Here is an 11,775-nt window from a genome sequence, read left to right on the forward strand (position 1 = left end):
CTGAGTGAAATAAGTCAGTCACAAAAGGACAAATATTGCATGAGACCACTATCATAAGAACTCAAGAAAAGGTTTAAACACAGAAAAAAAAAATTCTTTGATGGTTAAGAGGGTGGGAAGGGAGAAGGAAGGGAAATCACTAACTAGATCAATCACTAACAAGGATCAATTTCAGTGAAGGGAAGGACAACACACAATACAGGAGAAGTTGGCACAACTCGATCAAAGGAAAAACAAAGAAGTTTCCTAGACACACAAATACTTTGAGGGAGAGAGTAGCCAGGACTGGGCCCTGGGGACCATAGCTTCAGGGGACATCTAGGTTAATTGGCATAACATAGTTGATAAAGAAAACATTCTACATTCTGCTTTGGTGAGTAGTGTCTGGGGTCTTAAAAGTTTGCAACCAGCCATCTAAGATACATCTATTGGTCCCATCACACTCAGAGCAAAGGAGAATGAAGGAAACCAAAGACACAAGGAAAATACTATCCCAGAGGACTAAAGGACCAAATGAACCAGAGATTCCACCAGCTTGAGACCAGAAGAACCAGATGGTGTCTGGCTACTACCAATGACTGCCCTGACAGGGAACACAACAGAGAGTCTCAGATGGGGCAGGAGAAAAATGTACAACAGAACTCAAATTCACATAAAAAGACCAGACTTAATGGTCTGACAGAGACTGGAGGAACCCCTGAACCTACGGTCCCCGGACACTCTATTAACCCAGAACTGAAATCATTCCTGAAGCCCACTCTTCAGACAAAAATTAGGCTAGACTACAAAACAAAAAACAATACATATGAGGAATGTACTTCATAGTTCATTCAGATATATAAGACCAAATGGGCAGCTCCTGTTCAAAAGCAGGATGAAAAAGCAGGAAGGGACAGGAACTGATCAAGTGGACACAGGGAACCCGGGGTAGAAAGGGGGAGTGTGCTGTCACATTGTGGGGATTGCAACCAATGTCACAAAATAATATGTGTATAAATTTTTGAATAAGAAATTAACTTGAGGCATAAAATTTTACCTAAAGCACAATAAAATTTTTTTAAAAAAGACACTGTGTTAATCTGGGTCTTCTAGGAGATAGGTGACAAGATAGATGTCCAAGACATGTATTGGAGGAAACACCTGTGAAGAATGAGAGCGAAAGGGAGTAGAAGTAGGTGGGGGGAGATTCAGATTATGATGCAGGTCTGACACCAGTGAAGGACATTGGGAAAGAAGGAGGATTGGGAAGGAAGAGCCTCAGACTACAGTGCTACAATGAGAAAGACCTGGCCAGGCCAATAGGGAGCACTAAAGCAAAGATTACCCATTAGACAAGTCTCACCTCGGGCAGGTATAACCTGGCTTTAGGACCTCCACCACGCTCAGGTTTTGGCTGGTAGCTACTTGGGGGGAGTGTGAATGCTGCAGTGAATCCGCAGGTGCAGCTGAAGGTTGTCGCTTAATTACATTCCTCACAAGTTCTCTCTGACCAGCACACTCCATGGCTGCCATAGACACCAAAAAGGACGTGAAAAGACAATTACTCTACTAGTTACTTAGTGCTGTAGAAACAATTACCGCAGATTTATAATCTTACTATTCTGAAACCCTGGTGGCACAGTGGGTAAGATCTATGCTGCTAACCAAAACGCCAGCAGTTCAAATCCACCAGCTGCTCCTTGGAAATCCTATGGGGCAGTTCTATTCTGTCCTATAGGGTCATGATGAGTCAGAATTGACTCGACAGCAATGAGAGTTTTTTGGTATTGTTTTGTTTTATTTGGGATTCGGCAGGCTACAATCTTTTCTGGAGGGTCTAGAGGAGAATCTCTTTCCTACTCATTTGCATTGTTGTCAGAATTCAGTTCCTTGTTGAATGACTGAGGTCTCCATCTTCTTGTTTGCTGGAAGCTAAGGGCGGTTTCCAACTTCCAGAGGCCATCACATTCCATGGCTCATAATCTCTTCCCTCTATCTTTGAAGACAGCAACGATGGGTTGAGTCCATCTAGAGTTGCATCTCTTTGACCCACTCTTGTGCCTCCCATTTCTAATTTTAAGGACTCAAGTCATTAGATTGGGGCCTCCTGGAGAACTCAGTATAGACTCCCCATATCAAGGTTCTCAACTTTAATCACAGCTGCGAAGTCCCTTTTGCCATGTAAGGTAACATACTCAACAAGCTCCAGGGATTAGGACTCGGACATCTTTGGGGGAGTCATTATTCTGCTTACTGCAACATCATAAGGAAACTTTTGCATATGTGCACCAGAGACATGATCAGGAATGTTCATAGCAACATAGATATTTTTGTGTGTGAAAATACACACAATAGAACATACACAAATTAACACTTTTTACCATAACAGCATAGTTTATAATAAAAAACTAGAAATAGCCTAAGTATTCATTAATGGTAGAACAGTTGAATAAATTATGGTATATTCATAAAGTAGAAAACTGTAAGTAATGAAATAAGGAATGAACCACAGACACATGAAATAAACTGGTGAAATTTAAGATATATAATAGTGAGTGAGAAGAGCAAGTCCCAGAAGACTTCTATAGAATCCACCTTGGCAAAACTCAACAGCAAGTTAAAATGAAAAATACAGTGAAACCTGTGAGACCTGGAACTCAATGGAACTGCCTTGTTTTTCCAGTCTTAAGTTTTACTGCCTTTGACAGGGCACAGTCTTACCACTTTTCTATTGCTCGTTTTAGTGAAAAATATTTGAGTTTAGGAAGAATGAAGAAAGCTAAACATACACGGAAAAGATTAGTCCAAAGGACTAATGGATCACATCTTCCACAGCCTCTACCAGACTGAGTCCAGTACAACTAGATGGTGCCTGGCTACCACCACTTACGGCTCTGACAGGGATCACAATAGTGGGTCCTGGACAGAGCTGGAGAAAAATGTAGAAAAAAATTCTAACTCACACAGAAAGACCAGACTTACTGGCCTGACAGAGACTGGAGAAACCCGGAGAGTATGGCCCTCAGACAAACGTTTAGTTCAGTAATGAAGTCACTCCAGAGGTTCACCCTTCAGCCAAAGATTAGACAGGCCCATAAAACAAAGTGAGACTAAAGGGGCACACCAGCCCAGGGGCAAGGACTAGAAAGCAGGAGGGGGCAGGATAGCTGGTAACAGGGAACTCAAGGTCGAAAAGGGAGAGTGTTGACATGTCGTGGGATTGTTAACCAAGGCCGTAAAGCAATATGTGTACTGTTTAATGAGAAACTAGTTTGTTCGGTGAACCTTCATCTAAAGTACAATAAAAAATGAATATAATATTTGAGTTTTCCTTCTCTGACAGCTTTCCACCTTACATGGGTTCTGGCTTTAGCAGGTTTTACTGTACATTGTTTAGCAATGCATACAATGTGGTTTAAAAACAGGCAATGGAATAATAACAATATTCAACATAAAGATTATTTCCGGTGGAGGAAGCAATGAGTTAAGAATGGAAGGAACACATATGTAACCTAAATGGTATTGGTAATATACAAATTCTTAAGGTGTTTTGAGGTGTTTATTTTATCGTTCAGCTGAATCATGTTTGTTTTATACATTCTCTTTTTTCTGTATATAAAATGTTACGTGATTTAATTTTTTTTTTTTCAAAGAGCGTGTTGACAAAAGAGAAGGGAAAAGCTGCAGAAGTTGAGAAATCTAAAAAACATTGACCTACAGTGTGGAATGAGTCATCAGCACAGACAACGAGGCTACCAAGCATATTGGTGGTTCTATAGATGATTCTTCCTGTTTCTTCACCGTTCTTCTGGAAAGATGTTTAAGTCATCAGTGAGTGCAGAGGAATGACCAGGAGATGACAATAATATAATAAGTTGGAGGAGAGTAATCAGATGACATGAGCCCTGCCTACACCCTGGCCTTGAAGACTGCCTTAGAAACCCACTTCATACAAACAGGCTAGTCCAGGAATGCAGGCCCATCTGATGTTACACCCTGTCTATCTGATCCCTATCCTGGAGCCTGACCCTAAATTCTCCTTCATTGTTGCCTTGCTTGTCGCCTTGTGTGGCCTGCCGAACACTTCCTCCCTGCTGGCCTTTCACCAGCTACCCAACCCCTTTCTTGGCCCACGAGAAGCCCTTCCTCCCTATTGCAGGGTCCACCCCCAAACATCTGATCTGTCTAGCCCTGCTGCTTCCTCATTCCTGTGCTTAACCAGAGTGCGGCTTAGATAGAAGCTGTTTTAGTTAAACTAGTGCTGCTATAGGCATACCGTAAGTGGGAAACTTTAACAAACAGAAATTTATTTTCTCACGGTTTAGGAGGCTAGAAGTCCAAATTCAGGGCGCCGGTTCCAGGAGAAGGATTCCTCTATCTTTTGGCTCTGGAAGAAGGTCCTTGTCTTTTCTTGAGCGTCTGCTCCTGGGCAATTTTCATGTGGCTTGGCATCTATCTTTCCCTATCTCTGCTTCCCCTGTCTTGTTTAATCTCTTTTATATTTTAAAAGGGACTGACTCAAAGTATACCCTACACTAATCTTGTCTCATTAACATAACAAAGACAATCCATTACCAAATGGGATTATAACCAAGCATAGAGGTTAAGATTTACAACACATTTTGGGGGGACACAATTCAATCCATAACAAGAGCCCATAGGAGTAGCATGAAAAAGACTTCTAGTCTTTGTGGATTTTTTTTCTTCTATATGTTGGACAAAAAGACACTGCTTTTGTGCATCCATCAGACTTGCACCTTGATCTGTTAGCTGGACTCTCAGCCTAATGCCTATGACCATTGCAGAGTTTTAATGAGGAAAAAACAAATATAACACATGTAAAGAGATAACATACCACCCAGCCCATAGTAATTGCTCAATAAGTAGTAGATGTAGTGTAGTTATTATTTCATTTTAAAAAAACCAGTTGCCATCGAGTCAATTACAACTCATGGCAACCTCCTGTGTGTCAGAGTAGAATTGTGCTGCATAGAGTTTTCAGTGGCTGATTTTTTGGAAGTAGTCAGCAGGCCTTTCTTTCGAGGTGCTTCTGGGTGGACTCAAACCTCTAACTTTTTGGTTAGCAATCAAGTGTTCGCACCCCTCTGGGATATAATGATTGTTATTACCTGGTACCCCTGTTTCAGTGGAGTATGTCTCTCTACGCTTACAAAAATAGCTTGAATGCTGCCGCTGAAACCCATTGTTTGAGCCTCAGCCCCAAAGACTACCAAACAATCCATGAGGACCCGAGGCTTACCTTCAGGACTTCAACCTGGTACCCTCAGTCAGACCCCCTTTCTGCCATGCTCTCCCTGCCTGTCTCCTAGAGACTCTGAAAGCTTTCCTCATGCAAGACAGATTCTCATTCGGATTCCTGCAGATTGACCACCTCAGGATGCTTCAGCTCACCTGTGTAGGCCTAAGAAGTATGGCCTCTCCCTGTCTCTAAGTCTCCAGTCCTTTCCTCTCTGGCACATCTTGCTGTCAATGGCAACCATGTTATGACTTCTGTCAAGTAAAAAATATAATGTTAACACATTGCTCCATGATCATAAACAAAATGGATTTAAAATTTGAGGCTAAAAGGTGAGGCAAACCTTCCCAGTTTCCTCAGAGGGACCCCAGCCTAGTCCAGAGCCACAAACGTGGAGGGGGTCTCATTCATCCCAGTCATCGCATAATCCACATAGATAAAGGGGCGTGATTCTCTGGAGGGATTTCCAAGGTCCTCCTTAAAGCGTATTTCCCTCACTATTGTGGTTCTAAACTATGGCCACAGGCTCAGGACCAAATTACAGCTTTTGGCAGCTGGTTTCAGCCTGGTGGTTACGGCAATGAATTTGGAGTCAGGAATCCTGGAGTCTCGGCCAACTATTCCCTGGGTAACCACAAGCAAGTTAACTGCCCTTGTCTCAGTTTTTCTATCAGTCAAATGGGGTAGTTTTTCCTTTTTTCCACCTACTTCAAAAGCATATATTATGACAATTAATTACCCCATGACCACAGTAAACTTGGAAATTTCTGCGCAGTAACAATGCTATTGTCAGCTTTTTTCTTCAGAGCATAAGAATTTAATCCTGGGAATTACTTTAGGTTTTGGATGCCTGTCACAGCCAGAGGTTCATTCAGGGGAGATTTTCCCTAGGGTTACTGAGCCACATCCCCTATTGCCTTAGTGCTGACTGATAAAAACAGCATCTTCCTAAACATGAAACCAAAAAGCCTGGATTCAGTCCAAGAGAACAACATTGCTAAATCACACTGGTGGCTTTCTTAGGCTTACCCGTAATACAAGCATCTGATACCATTTGAAAAATATTATAAAGAACATAGCTTGGTAGTCACAGGTAAGTAAAGCCTGGTAAAATGGTTCCCATCTCTACTTCTAGTCCTTGTGTGACTCCAGTGTCTTTCTTTATCTGACACGTTTCTATCACTTTTAGTTCTAAAGGAATACTTCTTTCACACTCCATGTGTTTAACGTTTCAACACTGAGAAATTCTATTAGCTCCTTCATATAACCATTAACAGATCTATGGGGATGGAGGTCCCCTTCCAAACACTACTTTTAGAGTAGCTTTAAGAAAGAAATAACTTTAAGTTTCAGTTTCTATAGGTGAGAAAAGTGATAGTCAGTGGGAAAAGAAGAAAATTGCTAATTTTTCCTTCTCTTTAGTATTGTTTTACACAATATCACTTCTGAATAAAAAGAATGTAAACTTTGATGATTTAGCAGAATATTAAAATGTCCCCAGATAATGTACGATATGAATACATTATACTCTGTTTTACGGAATGCTTAGCTGACAACTGAAATAGGGGGAAAAAACAAAAAAACCATCACACTCATTCTTTCCTGCTATTAAAAAAAAAAAAAAATTATAGTATTGGGACTTCTAGCCAATTACAGGTCACAACCTTAAATAGAATGCTTCAGATTAATGCTTAAATATGTATGTCTTAAAAAGGACTCAGTGAAATTCTGTGTGGCATATACATTAGATATGGGAGATTAAGTCAGTTTGAACACATGTGGTATAGTGGAAAAATTATTCCTCAAACACTCAGAGGCCCAGCAACCAGGTTCTAGCCTTGGTTCTGCCATTAACTCTCTTTGTGACTTTGGTGAGCCCTGCATCTTATTGGGATCCAGTTTCCTGATCTTTAAATTGAGAGTGGGGACTCTGAAAACCTCATCAAGTGATACTTTTTTTATTATTCTAAATCAGAGGTCAAGAAAATTTTTCTCTTGTAAAGAGTTAGAAAATATGTTAGGCTTTGCAGGTCACGTGGTTGCAATTACTCAACTCTGCCAACACAGATAACACATGACTGTGAATTGCCTATAATTTTCACATGACACAAAACATTATCCTTCTTTTCATTTTTTTCCCCCACGATTCTTAGCTCCTAGACCATACAAAACCAGGCAGGGGGCAGGATTTGGTCTGCAGGCTATGGTTTCTGAACCCTGCTCTAAGATATTCTCAAATGGTCTACTCACTTGGAAGAAATTGCAACGGAAAATCAATATGCAGCCTTTCACTCAGGACACATCAGTTGCGCAGCCTGTCTTGCTGCGGATGATAGTAATTGTATTCATGTAGCGATATCCCTTTATAAATAAAAATATTTTTTATAAAATCGTCTGAGAATTGTATTTCAAGACGCATGGTAGAGTAGTAGCTTTTAAAAAAAATCATTACTTTATCTCTTTTACTTTAGTGGTCAAAGTTATTTTAATAGTAGCACAAAGATTAATAACAAAGTCTATCACTATTTAGGAGTCCCTGGATGGTGCAAACCATTAACTTGTGCTCAGTCGCTAACTGAAAGGTTGAGGGTTTGAGTCCACCTAGAGGTCCCTCAAAAGAAAGGCCTGGGGATGTATTTCCAAAAAAATCAGCCATTGAAAACCCTACAGAGTACAGTTCTATTCTGGCACACATGAAGTCACCATGAGATGGAAGTGATGCAATGGCAACTCTTTATTATTATTCATTGAGTACTTATAGGGTGCCAGGGGATCTGCTAACTGCTTCACACAATTATCTCACTAATCCTTACAATAACCCTGCAAAAAAGTACTCTTATATTCCCTTTACAGATGAGGCTTAGAAAGGTTAAGTAACATGCCGGAGGCCACACAGCTAGTACATAACTCAGCCACAAATAAACCTCAGGTGATTCTGACCCCAAGGTCCATAATTGAAACCATTTTATATGCTATTGTTAATGTCTTATTATGGTTAATTAGCAAAATTTCCAATATCAAGAATCTATAATTAATAATAAAAGACAACAGATAAGGGAAAAATGTACTTCAATCTACACACTAAATTAGATGATTTCTGTGTCTCAGATACTGGAATTACAAGAAGAAGTGACCCAGACTTAGTTAAGCTATGTAGCTCTGGGGAAAGTTTACAGTACAATGTTCAGTATCCACAGTAAAACTAGATACTGCTTTATAATACACTATTTTCTTACCACCCAATGAAAGAACAGGAGGGGGAAAAACTTGACCTGTTGATAGCATATGTGATTAAGTTCCTGATTCCAGTATATTGACAGATGGCAGAAAAGAGAAGAAAAGAGATAGATGCCAGGGAGACGGAGGAGGGTGTAATCAAATACAAAACCATCTGGATCCAGTCCCTGTGTGACCTAGTGTTTGTGTTTAAGTTAAACCTTTTGTATCATCACCTGACAGATCACAGACTGAATGTCTAACCCAATGCCTTCTTTAGGCAAGCACAGAGGAGCAATCTATTCTTTGAGAAAATTATACACTTCATCTATATAAAGGTTAAGTCAATGAAATTATTAAAATGGTAGAATGGGATTTGAGGGCTTAACCCCTAAGGATGCCATCATGCCTGGCACACAGAAGGCAGACAGTATGTCCGATATAAAACATCCACAGAGTACAAAACCAGCAATCTGCTTTGTGTTACTTTCTAATAAATGTCAGTGGGGAAAGCGTGTCTATAACTTGAAATATAGGGGGGAAAATCCAGTAGCTTGCCACATGGGAGTACCTCCTCCTTGTCGAATCCAGGAAAATGTCAAATCAGTACAATTGCTCCAACACGCTTGGTCTTCACTGCTGCGTTGATTAAGCTGCATGCACTACGTTTTTGGCATAATGAGCTACATTCATGGTATGTTGACATCCAATGGCTCAATGAGAATACCAGGCCCCAGAGATTTCAATGAACGGAATAGTCACAGCTATTTTGCAGCTGGGCAAATTAAGACACATCAAATAAACAACCTGCTTCACAACAAGCTAGAATTGAAAGTCAGAAATAAGATTCAAGTTCAGCTTCAGTGTCTTCTATTTACTTCTGCAGGATGGCTGGATTATAGTGCTTAATTCGGTTCCATTGTTTCATGATGGTTTCATAGTAACAGTTCTCATTTCCAAAGCTACAATAGAATTACAGAAGTTTCATTAAGTTTTATTGGAGGCCAGCTTTTACCCATTTAATTTGGTTCAGCTGACATTATTAAGAACTGTACTAGATCTAAAGGTGAAAAGATAGCCCTCACCCAAGAAAACTTTACATTTTAATGACAGGAGAAAAACAAAAAACCTCAAAACAGATAATTTCAATTAAATTTTACACAAGTTAAGGATAAGATGGAGTACCTGGGAGAGCAAAGAGTTAACATACTTGGCTGCTAACTGAAATGTTGGTGGTTCAAGTCCATCCAGAGGCGCCTTGGAAGAATAAAGTCCTGGAAATCTATTTCTGAAAAATTAGTCACTGGAAACCCTGTGGAGCACAGTTCTACTCTAGCAAATGGACTCACTGTGAGTTAGAATTGCCTCCGGGCCAGCTGGAGTTGGAAAAAGACAAGATAAAGGTATTCATCGAGTTCAACGGAAAGCTGAAGGAGCAGCACTGACCCAAACTTGGGAGTCAAAAAAAGCTTGCAGGAGAGAGTGACACCTAAAATGAGACCTAAAGGAAGATGAAGAGTTAGCCAACAGAAGAAACGAGGAAAGGGCATTGCAGCCTGGGGAAACAGCATGAGCAAAGCCAGAGGCATGAAATACTGTGGAGCTCTGGAAAACAGAGCTCCCTGTAGACCAGAATTACTAACCTGAAACTCAAATAAATTGCCATCCCAAAAAGGAAAAAATAAGTAGCTGGACAATATTATAAAACAGTTTTAAATTCACAGTATACACTACAACTGAGAAAACCTATTGTTATTATAATGCCCATATGAGGATGGAGAATCTGATCCTAAAAATGCCTTTTATAAAAATGGACTTAATTTTAGAAAGCCAAAATACTCCCTTTGTCTCATGACTCATGCTTGTTCTAAGGTCAGTGCCCATATTGGGTGAAAGCTTGTGGTGACTCCAGGTAAGACAAATAGAAACTCAATGACCTCTCAAGTATAATTCCCTAAAAATTATTTACACTGAACATCCTACAAACCCAACATTCCTTCCCAGGGCTCCTACGTGGTACTTTGCACTTCTATTCCAGAGTCACTTGCTATGAGGAAAGAACACAAGTGGGCAGGAAAGCAAGACCAGTGCTCTCTCTGCCTCAAGGTCACTGTTGGACACTGCGCTGCAGAAGGTTGCAGGCAGCCCACATATGTTTTCACCACATGCATATGCATAAGTCTCACCCCACACCCATCACAATCACAGACACACATACACACACACGAGGAAAGGGTGGAAAATAGATAATGTTTCTACCTGTGAGAAAGGAGATGATAAAACTTGGAAACTTTCTCCTTGCTCTGGAGAAAAGTGTCCTATGGGCTCAGTACATGGCAGACTATAGAGAATCAAAAGAAATAACGGTTTTATAACTAACATTAGTTTTTAAGTATTTCACTATAAACAGTCACTGGAGAGTCTTCCTTTCCTAGGTCATCCATTTCTGCCATCGCGTCTGTGTATAGAGACAAGGACATGCACAAAAACATTGGGTCAGGAAAACTGGCTATATACGTGCCTTTAGTTCTAACATTTTTTATGTCACTGTCTTTAAAGCAGTTTTGTATAGGAGCTTGGACTAGGTAATACCATTAGCAGATATTAATACCTACATCCTGTAACAAACATTTATTATTTTGTAGTTATCTAGCATCCAATCCTCTCCACACATACACTAATAGCATCCCAATCTTCCCTTAGGGATAATTCAAATGATGTGTGGTCTTAGTGGGAGGACACTAAGTACCACCTCTCACTGCCACTTCCCACTTCAGAAGCTGGGGAGCCTGTTCCTTCCTCCATCAACTCCCTGGAACAGCCAGGGGGACAGCAAATCAGACATTACTTCTGGAACTGTAAACCCTGAGTGAGTGATGCAAAGGGAGAGATCATGGGCAAAGGTCAAATCTACTGCAGCAGCACTGGGGGCCTAAAGACTAGCCTGTTCCTCGTCAGGAACTTGGGTTAACTAAGGTTCTGATGCCAGAGATGCCTTAGTTTTTGTCATTTTCTCAGCTTCTTCTTGATCTGTGGACCCCAATATCCTGCCAATAAATTTCCCTTTAACTTAAGAAATTTAGGGTTGGTCCCTGTTGCAGGCAACCAAGAACTTGAACCAGGGATGTATATACAGGCATAGGTTGTAATCTGCATGAGAGTACCCAGCAAAAGAAACCATGAAGGCTAAAATCTAGCCTGTGCTCTGCCTGCCAAACTCATAGGACTACATTCTCCTGGAGGGAGGGGTGGCTTTTTCCAATTTATACAAAGGCACTTGTCTTAGTTATCTAGTGCTGCTATAACAGAAATACCACAAGTGG

The 11,775-nt window shown here is 40.6% G+C and overlaps 1 long non-coding RNA gene across 2 annotated transcripts; it reads right to left on the reverse strand.

Moving 5' to 3' along the window:
* Positions 1-1,206: 1,206 nt before the first annotated feature.
* On the reverse strand, positions 1,207-9,573 carry LOC111749756 (uncharacterized). Of its 2 annotated transcripts, XR_010322683.1 has the most exons (4): positions 9,024-9,573; positions 7,487-7,597; positions 5,392-5,490; positions 1,207-1,505 (listed from the first exon to the last, which is right to left on the reverse strand). It is a non-coding gene; the product is annotated as an uncharacterized LOC111749756 (long non-coding RNA). The 2 variants fall into 2 exon arrangements; XR_002784958.2 differs by lacking the exon at positions 7,487-7,597.
* Between the last annotated feature and the right edge of the window lie 2,202 nt (positions 9,574-11,775).

The sequence above is a fragment of the Loxodonta africana genome, chromosome 8 (genome assembly GCF_030014295.1).
Source record: "Loxodonta africana isolate mLoxAfr1 chromosome 8, mLoxAfr1.hap2, whole genome shotgun sequence".
NCBI lineage: Eukaryota > Metazoa > Chordata > Mammalia > Proboscidea > Elephantidae > Loxodonta > Loxodonta africana.